The sequence below is a fragment of the Macaca fascicularis genome, chromosome 5 (genome assembly GCF_037993035.2).
Source record: "Macaca fascicularis isolate 582-1 chromosome 5, T2T-MFA8v1.1".
In the NCBI taxonomy this organism is placed as follows: domain Eukaryota; kingdom Metazoa; phylum Chordata; class Mammalia; order Primates; family Cercopithecidae; genus Macaca; species Macaca fascicularis.
In genome coordinates, this window is record NC_088379.1 from 114,172,646 (window position 1) to 114,185,082 (window position 12,437).

General features: G+C 41.1%; 1 long non-coding RNA gene across 1 annotated transcript; it reads left to right on the forward strand.

Moving 5' to 3' along the window:
• Window positions 1-459: 459 nt before the first annotated feature.
• LOC135970809 (uncharacterized) lies at window positions 460-3,727 on the forward strand. The gene is made up of 2 exons (XR_010586657.1): window positions 460-545; window positions 3,229-3,727. It is a non-coding gene; the product is annotated as an uncharacterized lncRNA (long non-coding RNA).
• The last annotated feature ends 8,710 nt before the right edge of the window (window positions 3,728-12,437 follow it).

The following is a 12,437-nucleotide window of genomic DNA, read 5'->3' on the forward strand; positions in this document are numbered from 1 at the left end:
GGTGTTATTCAACAGTACCTCCAGACCAGTCCCTGGGGAAATTGTTCCAAGTTCCTCAAACAGTGGAGCCAGTAAAATTGAAAGAGTAAGACTACCTCTTGGGGGCCTAAAATATCTGTGGCCACTATGCGAAAATATCAGGTCAAGCCACCCAAGATTTCCAGAGTGGTATTCATTTTGATTGATGGCTTCTTCAACCAGGAGCAGGCCACAGGCTAGAGTGGTAGCAGTGGAGAGCAGAGAGGTGGTCCCCAGAGCAGCAGTCATGAGAGGAGATGGGCCGATGAGCAGCCTGAAAGCAGAACACACAACAACAGCAGGAAAGCTACAACAGCTGCAGAGGACCATGTGGAAAGGGAGATGCCTCAATGGTTTAGAATTCTATAATAAAACAGTGGTGGTTTGGAAGAAGCCCCAAGACAACTGCTACCAAAACTGTGAAATATAATTTAGTCACCTCAAACATGCCTCTGTGACCTGAGGCTCTTCCTGCTGCCTGGAACGTTCCTCTTGGGCTGAAGTAGGACCAACTTCTTATTCTTAAGGTACGAGCTAAAATGTATCTCAGAGTGGAGGCCATCCCTATGTAAAGATCTCCCTGTGATAGTCTAACACAGTCCTGTTTTTCCTTGAGAGTACTGCATTTCGCTGATTCTGATATATACTTTTTTTCATATTTTAACATTGCTGAAGTTGGGATGAATCTTATCATCAAAACTGTGTCATAGTTTAATTGGCCACAGTTTTTCTAAGTGACTTTTTTTAAATGGTGCATTTTATAACCTGTGCCATTTCTATTCAAGAAAATAGAGTTTTCATCACATTCAATGAGTGTTGTTTGTATGTTTAGTGTTTGTTTGTCTACTCTATAAACTGTAGGCTTCTTTAAAGCAAGCACTAGCATGTAGTACAATACCTGGTGCATCATATGTATTCAATAATGATTAATCAAATGACTGAATTCATTAACTTTATTTATTTTTTTTTTTGAGACAGGGTCCTACTATCTTGCCCAGGCTGGTCTTGAACTCCTGGGCTCAAGTGATCCTCCCACCTCGGCCTCCCAAAGTGGTGGGATTATAGGAATGAGCCACGGAGCTCGGCCTGAATTCATCAACCTTGGGGTTGTACGGCTCTCAGCGGAAAAACACTGTATACAATACTACGTATAATCAGATGACTTAAGATTTTTGGACAAAATTAAATATACAGTCTCTCTGTCAGATTCACATGTACCCAATATCTTATCTCAAAGTACTGGTGTTTTTGTTTTTTGGATTTTTTTTTTTTTTTTTTTTGAGTCTCACTCTGTTGCCCAAGCTGGAGTACAGTGGTGTAATCTTGGCTCACTGCAACCTCTGCCCTCTGGGTTCAAGGGATTCTCCTGCCTCAGCCTCTCAAGTAGCTGGGACCACAGGTGCACACCACCACATCCAGCTCATTTTTTTGTATTTTAGTAGCATGGGGTTTTCACCATGTCGGCCAGACTGGTCTCGAACTCCTGACCTCAAGTGATCTGCCCGCCTCAGCCTCCCAAAGTGCTGGGATTACAGGTATGACCCACCACATCCATCTTCAAAGTACTGGTTTTAAGCAGAAATTTCCACACAAGTAGATACCTTAAAACAAAGAACACTTGAGAACATCTGTCTAAGCAGAACAAAGTTTTTGTATTAGACATTTCTCGGAAACCTACTTTTAAAGGGGAGATATTAATAGAAAGTATTTATGAAGCATCTCTCAGTGTAATGCCCCGGTGCTTTGACAAGTATGCTATTTTTGAACATGGAAAAAACTCATTGTGATACATTATGACCAGTTTCTCCTGCTTAATACTGTAGTTAGGTCTAATTCTATGTTTATAACCTCTTAATCTCCTTCCATGGAGGAAATAGATTTCGCCTTATCTATTCACTTGGTACTAACTCAAATAAGTAGAAAAACCAGGGGATTTAATCTTGGCTAAAATAATTTAGCAATTAGCAAATATTTTAAGAAACGCCAATTAGAAACATAGAAAACATAAATGGATTTCAATGCATGTTGATCTTTTTGAAAATTTTCCTCTGAATGAACGTCTTTCTTTAACACTAATGCAAGGCTCTGGATAAATCTTATTATTATGAAAGTCCCTAATAGTGAGAATTTAAATACAAATTTATGCAAAATGAGAAAAATGGGTCACTTCTGCCATTGCCCTATTCCTGGAATATTTTTTTAGCAAAATAGAGCTGAGAATAAAAATCATCTCAATTTTACAATACACCATATCTCCCTCGTAACATTCAGATAATGATTCTGAAGCTATTTGGTATGATGGATGAAGAAATGCATTCTGAGCTTGGGCGAATCACACTACTCGGGACCTCTGTTTCTGCTTTTGCAAGTCTGACTTGTCAAGGGCCCCTCCCATCTCCTCAGAGACAGCTTCCAAACATCCCTGGTCAGAATCAGTGTCTCCTTCCTCTTCTGGGCCCACTTAACATGTAGTTTCTAGTTCTTGCGTAACAATTATGCAGTGAACCCTGTAGTGCAAACGAGTGTGTGTGCATTTGTCTACCTCAGAAGGCTGTGAACTCCTGGAGTGTCAGGACTGTTTTCATTCATCCTTGGGTCTTGTACATGGAAGATGACTCATATTTTGCCATATCAGATTGAATTGCTTTATAAGGTTAGCTTTGGCTTATTCAGTTTATGCTCCCTAAGGTTTTGTTTTTATGTACTAGTATTGCAGATTAGAAAAATAAATAAATAAATAAAATAAAAAACAAGCTCATCTCAAACCCTCATGGGTCTTTTTGTGTGACATAGAATGAAGAGCCGAGCTGAGCCCAACCTCAGTAAAGAGAGTGCCTCCACGGGCCCCTGTAGTCCCAGCTACTCGGTACTCGGGAGGCTGAGGCAGGAGAATGGCCTGAACCCGGGAGGCGGAGCTTGCAGTGAGCCAAGATCACGCCACTGCACTCCAGCCTGGGCGACAGAGTGAGACTCCGTCTCAAAAAAAAAAAAAAAAAGAGTGCCTCCAGCAGTTCAGACCAAGTTCATGTCCTGAGGTAAGACTGGCAGGGGCTACCCTGGGCCCTGGGAAGAGAGGGGTTCCTACGAGATGAGAAAAGTATTCCCTTAGGTTCTGAGAGAAAATGGCAATGCTCTATGTGGACTATGCAGCTATTAGAGACCCAGGCATATTTATGCAATCTAATCCTGGGTCAAATACTCATTTTCCAGGTGATGATGGACAAGTCCCTTAAGCCTTCTGATCAGCAGCTTCTTGAACTCTAAAATGGGAAATCTAATATTAAAGATATCCTACAACATGGACTGTTGTGAAAACTAATAAAGACAAAGCCTTCTCAAGCACTATGAAGCATTCAGTGCTAAGTACAATGAAAATAATGTGGCCAGAGGCCTCGGGCCTGTGCCAGATGGAACCAGCCTTGGCCACTCTTTCCCATACTGCTGCTCCCAGCTGACAGAGGTTTGGCTGAAGATTCTGCCAGGACCCGTGCATCAGTATTCCCACAAGGAGCTGCAGGGCACACACACTGTGTGCTGAGAAAGTCCCCAAGAAAGATGGAACCCACATGGGGGCATTGCTGATGCTGTCCCAGAAAACAAGCCCAGGGATTTTCCCAGCTCTATACATTGCTTTGTGTTTATCAGTGCTTCGACCAGCAGCTATTCATTTGTAATATGAAACTCTTAAAATAAAATCTTTTTTATTTTAGCGAGTTTTATTGAGGGAACCTGGCTGCAGGCAGGATTTCAGTCTTATGTCTGCATAAAGCCTAAGCTGTTGGCCAGTGGAAATATTTCCTTAGAAAAACCAAGGTGTTTGATGTTATTTGATTGGACTTCTCACTTCCTAACCAGTTGCCTTGGTGTTGCTTAGATGAAGCCCAGATTAATTTTTTTTCTCGGCACTTCTTACAAAATCTGAAATCTGAAAGTTCAGCCCTAACCACCTCACAAAATGGTCAGTCTTGTTCTTGACCTCATTAACAAAGGACTGTCCTTCCAACTCACACCAACCTGGGGGAGGAAATAAACCAGACAGCCCGAATGACGACAGAGTGGGATGAAATAACCCCTCCCTGGGACAATGCCTTTTCCTGTTTCTGGAGGCTCCTCCTATTCCCACACTGGTTTCTGCATCCGTTACTTGGCCAGGATCCTCTTTCACATCAAAGTGTCCCTCCTTGGGCTTCAGAAGTAGGGGCATAACCTTAGTTTCTACAGGAAGGCATTTTCATCCCAAAGGAAAGGGGAAAACCATGTGTTTCGTTGCTATACAATTACAAGCCACTTTCCTTGTTTTTCATTTTATAGTCATGCACATGAAAAGTATAGGCAGGCTTTTAGCTACGATGAGCCAAACATTTGGTTCCTAGACTTCTATAGTTTGAGCTGGAAGCATTAAAATAATTAAACTCCAGCCATTCAGTCTTCATTAATAATATTAAATGCCTGAGTCAGGAAAAGTTTTAGGAGAGGATATGATTTTCTTTTTTACTTCAAAAACACACGAAAGGGCATAATCTGGACAGATACTTAAGGAAGAGAGGTTGAAGAATGCCATGCATTCCATCTCAGACTAGGCTATGGGGACTCTTCTTGGGAGGTCTGGGTTTCAATCCAGTTTTGAATGGCTGAATGTAATCGGTGATGGTAGGGCACTACGGCTTTCCCAAAGCTGTCACTTGGTGTCATTATCAAAAGCACTTATTTGGTACCTAATATGTCTATGCGTGACAGATGTTTAAATAGGAATGTCCCTGTCTTTCTGGGGCCTCTGATCTAAAATGGTGCAGATACTCTTGGAAATGGGATAAACAGCAGAACCTTGGGTGGGAGAGAGTATATCCAATAGTATTTTTTCAGTGTGTAATTAGGGTGGGAGGGTCTAGAAAATTTTAACTGTTGGAGAATACAATTCATTATCATTGGAAGGGTACCCTGTAGAAGAGTATCACATTTGGGGAATGGGAGCTGTTGATCAAAAGATAGCATAATTTTCAGCCAGGCGTGGTGGCTCATGCTTGGAATCCCAGCATTTTGGGAGGCTGAGGCAGGTGGATCACTTGAGGTCAGGAGTTTGAGACCAGCCTGGCCAACATGGTGAAACCCTGGTATTTTTTTTTCATTTTATTTTATTTATTTATTTTTTTGGAGACAGAGTCTTGTTCTGTTGCCCAGGCTGGAGTGTAGTGGCAGGATCTCAGCTCACTTTGACCTCTGCCTCCCAGGTTCAAGCTATCCTCCTGCCTCAGCCTCCCCAGTATCTGGGATTACACCACGACAATGGGCTAATTTTTGCATTTTTGATAGAGACAAGGTTTTCCCATGTTGTCCAGGCTAGTCTTGAACTCCTGAGCTCAGCCAATCTGCCCGCCTCAGCCTCCCAAAGTGCTAGGATTACTGGTGTGAGCCACCTTGCCCGGCCTGAAACCCCATTTCTACTAAAAATATAAAATTTAGCTGGGCATGGTGGTGCATGCCTGTAATCCCAGCTACTGGGCAGGCTGAGGCAGGAGAATCGCTTGAACCTGGGAAGTGGAGGTTGCAGTGAGCCAAGATCATACCACTGCATTCCACCATGGGCCACAGAGCAAGACTCTATCTCAAAAATAATAATAATAATAATAAATAAAAATTTAAAAAAAGATAGCATAAGTTTCAAAAACTGAAGAAATACTATTCTAAAAGTATTCATGCATCATTTGCTCATTCAGAATTTACTGACTGCTTCCTAGATGCCCCAATGTGTAGCCGGCACTATAAAAAGTATAAAACAAATAGGCTCATCCAGACATTGACAAACTCATGTACACTCAGGAGCCCATGATGGTACAACATTGAAGCAATGAGATAGGAGTGAATTATCCCAATCCAGACCAACAGAATTGTTATATGAATCTCAATCACTTTGAGATAGAATAGGATATAGACTTAAAAACAGAAAAGCACAATTTCTAACTGACCCTAAATAACCTCAAAGCAAGCGTCCTTAGTGTTCTTTTATCCTTCATATGCTCTCTCTGAGGTAGAAAAATTAAGCTTTGTGTGGCTGAATTATAAATTTTCCTTAACAATTAAGAAAATGTTTCTTTACCAGAAGTGAAAACTGTAGGTTTTACTCTTGGGTTAGTGAAAAAGAACATTGAAAGTGAATCAGATCTTCCATTAGGGCCATGTAATCATACTATTATTACAACGAAAAATAAAAAGGAAGAGAAAAGAGAGAAAAAAGAGGGCAAGATAGAAAAGACTGGATTCCAGTCTGCTAAAGCTGTCTTGTCTCTGTCTGAGAAACCTATTTGGTAACCTGAATAACACCGATTCCTACACCTACAGACAAGCGAGACGAAATGAAACAGCATTGGTGAAGCATTCCTTTCTGTTGTTTGCTTGTTTGTTTGTTTTGAGATGAAGTGTCACGCTGTAGCCTAGGCTGGAATGCAATGGCATGATCTCAGTTCACTGCAACTTCCACCTCCTGTGTTCAAGTGATTCTCCTGCCTCAGCCTCCCAAGTAGCTGGAATTACAGGCGCACGCCACCTCACCTGGCTAATTTTTTTTTGTATTTTTAGTAGACACAGGATTTCACCATGTTGGCCAGGCTGGTCTCAAACTCCTGACCTCAAGTGATCTGCCCACCTCAGCCTCCCAAAGTGCTAGGATTCCAGGCATGAGCCACTGTGCCCAGAAGTGAAGCATTCTTTATGGCCTATACCATTATCTTATTTGATCCTGACAATAGCTTGCCAGGAAGGTGTTAACAACTCTCATTTTATAGATGAGGAAACTGAAGTTCAATGAGTTTAAGTAACTTGCCTAAAGTCATACAGCTAGTAAGTAGCAGAGCCAGGTGTTAAATCCAGGGCTGTCTGATGTCAGAGCTCATGAATTTTCTCCTACTTACACTCCCTTTATTTGATGCTCAAAGCTCCAGAGAAAAATGTATGTATATAAGACATTTTTGTTGAGTTGAGTGCACTGGTTGAGTGCAGGACAAATATTCCCTCTAAATCTCTACCTGTTCAGCCTCCCCAGGGATACATCAGACTACTCTTCAAATATAGTCTTCCCATGTCCCTGACCCACCTAAATTGTTTACTCTTTCTTTAATATTATTATAATGGAACTCGTGGTTTATATTTGAAATGAATTGTATATTGTTATTTGAAGTGCATATGAGAGGCAATGCTATGTAAAGCCTAACATAAAGTGATGAATAAAACTTTATATACCTATATACTTACATGTGTATAAAATATTGCAAAATAAAATAATATTTAAAGAGATGTGCATTTATTTTTGTCATTCTGATGCAAAACTATACTGTATTCTGACTATTTATAAAGTTATTTCCTTACATGTTTTCTATTTTTTTTCCATCCTGTCATTCTTATTCCCCCGGTAATCTCTATATATCTAAGGAAGAGGAAGCAAGAAGTTGTTCCACCTGTGTTTACTAATTATAGTGTTAGTCCTTTGTATATAGTGTTTGTACTTTGTTAGAATGCTGATTATCTGTTAAGCAGCTAACCCTACTTAGACCTGACAACAATTTAAATTCAAATATCTTCACGGCAGGCAATTTTATTAATGTTTTATATGGCACGCCAGAGAAGTGAGCTGATTTGGGTGTGTTTGGTTTGGGCTTTATTTTTTCTTTCCATTTTTGGTAGAAGACTGTGCTTTAGAAAAGTATGTTCAGTTGGCCTATACCATCAGGAAACTTGATTGAATTGTTCAACCCATATGCCACAAGCCTGAACCCAGGAGATACCAGCTCCAAGAAAAAGCAGTGTGTTCTATCTCTGTGACTGATTTCATTTTTGGATTCTCTTTTGAGTCTGCCAATAAGTTTCAGATGGGAGGTGTTGGTTTTTGAGATGCAAGTTACCTGTTCACTGGGAGCAGAGGGACACCACTTGTTTGGGGCTCTCACAAATGACAGATGGCAGTGACTTTGGTCACTGATGATGTTGTCTGGACTCAACTCAGCTTAGAAGAGAAAGAAACCATAATACCTTGTAAGAATTTCCTTTGCTCCACCCAGTTATTCTAGTAAAGGAAAGAAGATTTGAAAAGCTGGGACTCCAATGCCACCTGTGCCATGCTAACATCTGGACGAGGGCTTGAGAGAACCTCCCTGGAAACCAAAAAAGAAAAGACAAAAACCCTCTAGGTCGTGGGTGTCCAATCTTTTAGCTTCCCCAGGCCACACTGGAAGAAGATTGTCTTGGGCCACACATAAAATACACTAATACTAATGATAGCTGGTGAGCTTTAAAAAAAAAAAACTCTCGATGTTTTAAGAAAGTTTGCAAATTTGTGTTGGGTGGCATTCGAAGCCACCCTGGGCCACGTGTGGGCCACGGGCTGTGGGTTGGACAGGCTTACTCAAGGTAATTGTGCTCCCTAACTCTGCAGAACAGCAAGCCTCCCTCCACAAGCAGACCGTAGTTGAATGGGGGTGGGGTGAGGTGGAGCTCTTGGTTTGTGAGAATAGTCAGCAATGGAATGGCTGGTTGGTTATACAAATTAAAATTGATACGCATTCATCTAAAAAAATTAGTAAATACAAGATGCCTATTATGTACACATATGTATTGCGGAAAGACTAAATGCATGATAAAATGTTAACATACATAACTTTTTTAATGGAAAAAATGTTTGGAAAGGGGTTTCTGAATTCTGGGTTTAGTTTCCTTGGGAAAAAATAATTTGAGATATCCTAAAGTATCATATCTGGCCAGATGCAGTGGCTCATGACTGTAATCCCAACACTTTGGTAGGCCAAGGCAGGCAGATCACCTGAGGTCAGGAGTTGGAGACCAGCCTGGCCAACATGATGAAACCTCGTCTCTACTAAAAATACAAAAATTAGCCGGGCATGGTGGTGGGCGCCTGTAATCCTAGCTACTCGGGAGGCTGAGGCACTAGAATCACTTGAATCCGGGAAGTAGAGGTTGCAGTGAGCCGAGATTATAACACTGCACTCCAGCCTGGGCAACAGAGTGAGACTTCATCTCAAAAAAAAAAAAACGTATCATGTCTGATCAGTGTACCATGGCCGATGTGAAGGCCGGCTCAGACCAGCCAGAGTGCAATAGAACATTTAAAATTTGTCTTGAAGTTCTTCAATTAAAAAAGAACATAAGGACACCTTTACATCCTTTAGTGCTCTTTTTCAGAATTCCTTGTCTTCTGTTTGGAAAATAACTTTCATACTAATATAGTGGAATTAACCAATTCCATAGGCTTTGGAGTCTTAAAGACCCAGATTCAAATACAATTTTGACCTTTGGTAAATGACTTAACATCTCCAAGCCACAGTTTCCTCACAGGTGGAACAGGGTACTTATTTTACAGACTTGTGAGAATTAAGTGAGATTATACATAAATAGCATTTAACACAATTGCTGTCAGATGGTAAGCACTCAGTAATTGTCAGATAGGAATATAATCACAGCTACCCCCTTTTCTATTTATACTGCTTCCACTTGAGTCCACCGTTCATATTACTAACATTCTAGCTGCTGATGTGTGGGTTTCATGTGCAACACAGTAGATCACTTAGGAACATGAACTCAAAAGTCCCACTGCCTGGGCTCAATTCCTGTCTCCCCTATGTATTGGCCCTTTGACCTAGGGTAATTGATTATAATTCACCTCTCTGATTCAGTCTGCTCACCTTTAAGATAGGAGTGATAATGCCTAGTTCCTAAAGTTACTGTGAGCACCAAATGAGTTAATTCATTAAAGCATTAAAGTACTTAAAACAATGCCCAGCTGCAGGAAACTCTCAGTAACTATTAGCCTTTCCCACCCCCCACCCCCCACCCCCCCGCTCCCCGAGACGGAGTCTGGCTCTGTCGCCCAGGCTGGAGTGTATTGGCAGGATCTCGGCTCACTGCAACCTCCGCCTCCTGGGTTCAAGCAATTCTCCTACCTCAGCCTCCCAAGTAGCTGGGATTACAGGCGTGTGCCACCATGCCCAGCTAATTTTTGTATTTTTAGAAGAGACGGGGTTTCACCATGTTGGCGAGGTTAGTCTTGAACTCCTGACCTCGTGATCTACCAGCCTCAGCCTCCCAAAATGCTGAGATTACAGGTGTGAGCCACTGCGCCTGGCCTATTAGCTACTATTAATATCATTTTTATGCCTCTCAATGCAATGGAATCATAATGTCATTGAGTTAAGATGCTGGTTGCAATGTCTATAAAGTCTGCTTTCGTCCTCACTGTATCCATAAGCACCCAGCACATTATCTGACACTGAGAGGGGCCTCAATGAATACTGAGTTTCACTATCTTCGGTAGACTATAAAGTGGCTTGCTAACAGCTCTCTCAGTCTGCGCTATCTCCCTTCAAGTCCATCTGCACTGGCAACCCAGGTCTGTCCCAATCCTCTCCCCTCTGCCTCTCCCATCTGATCTCCCATTGCTTTCCTATACATACTCCATCTCCAGCAAACACTGCTGATTTCCTCCACCCAGGAATGGACTGCAGGGGAGGTGGGCCTTGCTGCAGCCGCAGAGGGAGAATCTTTATCTGTTTGGATCAGTCATGGTGTTCTCATTCCTCTTGCCATTGACTAGTGGAAGTATAGAGGCATGACAGAATTTTGACCAATTAGATATGAAAGCAAACCTTAGGAAGAGGAGGGAAGTATCTGAGAAAAACTTTTCATCAGATATGGGATAAAGATAGGTAGAAAGAAATGGTCTCTCTCCTCCCACTGGATATTGCAGCATTTCCCCGTGAGACATGCAGTTGCTGCAGCCATCTGGCATGCATGAGTGGAGCTAAGCCAAAGCACTGAGAATGACTGAGGATGCACTGATCTGCAGAATTCATCAACCCTGCACACCCTAGTTAGAGAATTCATGCTATATGAGAGAATGCAAATATATCTATACATATTTGATTTGGGCTTTTCTGTTATTTGCAACCCTAAGTAGCCTAACAGATACACAAGAAACCTTGGCTGGGTGCAGTGGCTCGCACCTGTAATCCCAGCACTTTGGGAGGCTGAAGCAGGAAGATTTCTTGAGCTCAGGAGTTCAGAACCAGTCTGGGTAACCTAGGGAGAGTCTTTTTCCACCAAAAATTTAAAAACGAACCAAGCATGGTGGTGCCTGCCTGTGGTCCCAGCTACTAGTCAGGAGGTTGAGGTGGGAGTGTTGCTTGAGCCTGGGAGGTTCAGGCTGCAGTGAGCTAGGATCGCATCACTGTGCTCCAGCCTGAGTGGCATAGTGAAAACCTGTCTCAAAAAAGAAAGAAATTCCCCCACTCCTGCGCAAAGGCCAATATATAATACTTATCCCAATAAAGTGTGTATATCACAAATAATATAGCTCACACAATCTAAATACACTCATATAATCCAGCACTGAAATAAAAATTAAACGTCATTAATATCTGAATAAAAAAGTTAAAACTAAAACCTTTTTTTAACCTAACAAATTGGCAAAGATGAAAGATTAATATTTCTCTTAACTTGGATGTAGAAAAGTGTATTCCCATATGCTTTTGGTAAGAGTATAATTTGGCAACATGTACAAAAATTTTAAACACAACAAACTAAAAAATCTTTTAAACATGCTTATCTTTTGATCTGAAAATTTCACTTCTAGGAATTTATCTTAAGGAAATAATCAAATGTGCAGAGAGGCATGAGAATCTTTATTGCTGGTGTTTCACAGCAAATATTTGAAAATAATCAGTTACTATCCATAGAGGATTAAATAGATTTTTATATATCTTTAAAAAGATGAGATTTTCAGGAATTGACATGGAAAACGGACCATGATACACTCTTCAATAAAATCAGCATGTTGCAAAATAATAAGTGTAGTATGAACCCATCTGTAATATGGAAGAATATACATTAACTGTTAGCAGGTCATTTCTGGGGGATTAAAGCATGGACAGTATTTACTTTGTACACCATCGTAGTATGTTATTTTTTGGATCAATAGGCACTTGCTACTATTTCCATCACAAGTCACAATGAAAGAGCTGAGAACAAATACTCTGCAGATCTCTGGATAGATCCCCTATCCAACGTAGGAGTATCTTCTCTACCCCAACTTCCCTGCCTGCCTTGCATGGGGCGGTGGCTCTCACCAGGTTGTCCCTGAGCCTCCAGTAAGATACAGACATGGTCTAATTAAGACATTGGGTTTCCGTAGTAATCACAAAGAATTCACTGTAAAGATTAGAATTGATTATATGAATGGGAACTTTTATGTTTTATAACTTACTGTAAGAGAAATTATTTTTAAATTTCTATAAGGATTCCAACTATATGACATTCTGCAAAGGCAAAACTATGAAGACAGTAAAAATAGCAGTGGTTTCCAGTGGGTAGAGGGAGAGAGAGATGAATAGGAGGAGCATGGAGAATTTTTAAGGCAGTAA